The sequence below is a fragment of the Anomalospiza imberbis genome, unplaced genomic scaffold (genome assembly GCF_031753505.1).
Source record: "Anomalospiza imberbis isolate Cuckoo-Finch-1a 21T00152 unplaced genomic scaffold, ASM3175350v1 scaffold_192, whole genome shotgun sequence".
Classification (NCBI taxonomy): domain Eukaryota; kingdom Metazoa; phylum Chordata; class Aves; order Passeriformes; family Viduidae; genus Anomalospiza; species Anomalospiza imberbis.
The window spans coordinates 136,913-139,370 of NW_027099825.1; the positions used below are offsets into that span (position 1 = coordinate 136,913).

The 2,458-nt window shown below is 59.3% G+C and overlaps 1 long non-coding RNA gene across 2 annotated transcripts; it reads left to right on the top strand.

The window, feature by feature from the left end:
- Nucleotides 1–609: 609 nt before the first annotated feature.
- Nucleotides 610–2,045, top strand: LOC137466375 (uncharacterized). 2 transcript variants are annotated; one of them, XR_010995138.1, is made up of 3 exons: nucleotides 610–713; nucleotides 1,172–1,279; nucleotides 1,956–2,045. It is a non-coding gene; the product is annotated as an uncharacterized lncRNA (long non-coding RNA). The 2 variants fall into 2 exon arrangements; XR_010995137.1 differs by having other exon boundaries at nucleotides 611–713; nucleotides 1,175–1,279.
- Nucleotides 2,046–2,458: the final 413 nt, after the last annotated feature.

Genomic DNA, 2,458 nt, shown 5'->3' on the forward strand with positions numbered 1-2,458 from the left:
CCACCTTCCTCCCGTATGCATTGCCTGTGTGTGCTTCCATGAGCTCTTCCTCCACGGGGAAGAGCAGAGAGGGAAGGGGCCGGGCCCAGGGCTGTGCCCCGGGGCTGAGCCTTGGTGCAGCCTGAGGATCTCCTACAGCGCCACGGGAGCTGTTCTGTCCTGCCTTTCTTTGCAGCTGAAGCTGTTGGTGAAGGTGGTGCAGCTTCCCAACCCATAGCCATTACTGAGCCTCTGGGAGGTGGTGAGGGTAGGTCAAGGCCTTTCCCCCTGGGAGAGCTGCCAGCTCAGAGCCCAAAGCTCGGCCAAGGGGCCATGGCTGCAGGTGCCAGGACAGAACCATGCACGTGTGTGCCCTCGCCCTGCGCCATCCCCTCACGAGTTCTCCTGCGGCTCCGTGCTGCCCGTGCAGATCTGCAGAGATGACAGGAGCTTCTGTGGCTGTTGTGTTACAGGTGTGTCTGCAGGGAGGACTTTCCCAGGTCCTTTGGTGGATGTTGCAAGCAAGCCCAGCTCCCGTCGCAGGGGTTAGTAGCGTGTCCCTGGTGACCCCACAGGCTAAACAATGATTTTGTGGGATCCATTCCTGGGAAACGGAACTATGTTGCTTGAAGGTCCTCCGACGGGAAAGAACAAAGCTACAGGACACAAGAAACCCCATGGGCCATCCGAATACATGAGGCAAATGCTGAAAGGATTGCTGCAGGGAGGAAATGGTGAGAGCATTTTCCTCAGCCTTCCCCTGGGACTCAGCAGCCGGGGCCTTTCCCTGCACATCTGGACACGCCGTGCCCGGCACAGCGGGAAGGGATCCAGGGCAGCCTGGCTGCCCTGCTGCTGCTTTCACGGCCTGCAGGGCTGTTTGCCAGCCTGGCCTGGCTGCAGCTTCTCCCCAGCCTCTGCAGGAAGGCATTTGGCACCAGCTGACAGGGAGCGCAAACTGCAGCATGGACCATGCACTCCCTGAGATCCCCTGCAATTTCCCAGTCCCCAGGCAGATTAGGAGGAGCAGTGGTTTGGAGGAGGGAGTGGGTCGTAGCCTACCCAGAAATTTTATAGGGATTTCCTGATCCTTAACCATGCTTGCCTTTCACAAGCATTGCCTCCTGAAGATGCCACCTCCACAATGGGCAGCAGTCCCACCTGATCCAGCTGTCCCTCTTCCTTTCTCCAGAAGTGGATGGAGAGGCTGTGCTGAAGGCTGAGTTTCCCGGAGGAAGCAGTGGCTCATTGGCAGCCTCTGCTGCAGGAAGGGAGGCGATGCCAGGCACAGGCACAGGAGGTAATTGCTGTGCCTCTGGGCCTGCTGAGCCCTGCTGAGGCTTGAGCTGCCCTCTCTGCTGCTTGGCAGTGCGGGAACAGCCCGGACAAGACCGGCACAGCCCAGAGGAATTGTTATGCTCAGGGCACTCGGGTACTGAGCAGTCCTGCTGGGGTCCCTCCGTGGGAGACACGTCCCTAAACCTGGGAGAGACTGCACGGGGTGCCCATGGTGGGGAAAGGGCAGAGGGCGAGAGCACGGCTCCAGTGTGTCCTGAGAGGGCCTGGCTATGTGCCCTTGGGCTGGGGCAGGTGTGCCAGCAGAAGGAGGGCGGGTGGTTGGTAGGACAGGAGGGAGGGAGGGAGGGAGGGCGTTGGGGAGGGATATTTGCGGCACTGCCTGCTGCAGTTTTCCCAAGGGATTAAAAGAAAGTTTCCTTTGTACAAGTGAGAGAATCCCCATGGGCCGTGGGCTGCTCCAGTTTCCTCTCCAGGGATGCTGCACTGGGCCTGCAAAGAGGATGGGGGTTGACCAGCAGCCAGCCCTGAGCTCCCCAGGCCCCTGTGCAGTTTTGGCCATCTCCATTCTCATCTGGCTCCCACAGACTTACCTGACCCCCTTGCAGTGCCCAGTTCTGTGAGTGAGTAGGGGATCCCAACACACCATGGAAATGGCTCTGATCTTAGCTCCCTTCTAGACTGGGATCAGGACACGGATTATCTGGAAGCCCTGCTGGATTATGGCTTGAGACTCTTGGGAAATGCTGGAGGCAAGTTCTCAATGTACCATCTTGTCAGAATAAGCAGAGACAAGGAGGCCAGAGCTCACACATTTGCCCTTTCCCTTAAGGCACTCTCAGGGCAGATGGATTCAGGAAAATTTGCCCGGCTCCCTTCTCAAGCCCTGAGGGATCCCACAGGATCGCTGTCAGTGGGAGGAAGGAGCATTTAGCTGTCCAACTTCCTCCCGTGTGCAATGCCAGTGTGTGCTTCCGTGTGCTCTGTGCAGCCACAGAGAAGAGCAGAGAGGGAAGGGGCCGGGCCCAGGGCTGTTCCCCGGGGCTGTGCCTTTCGCAGCTCCTTTGCTGGCCCCAGGGAGCCTGAGCTGCTCCTGCTGCTGCTGCCAAGCCCTGGCCCAGGCTGGGGCTGGGTTTAGAGCTGCTGGCAGCTCCAGGGAGTCCTTTCTCCCCTGTCTGTCATG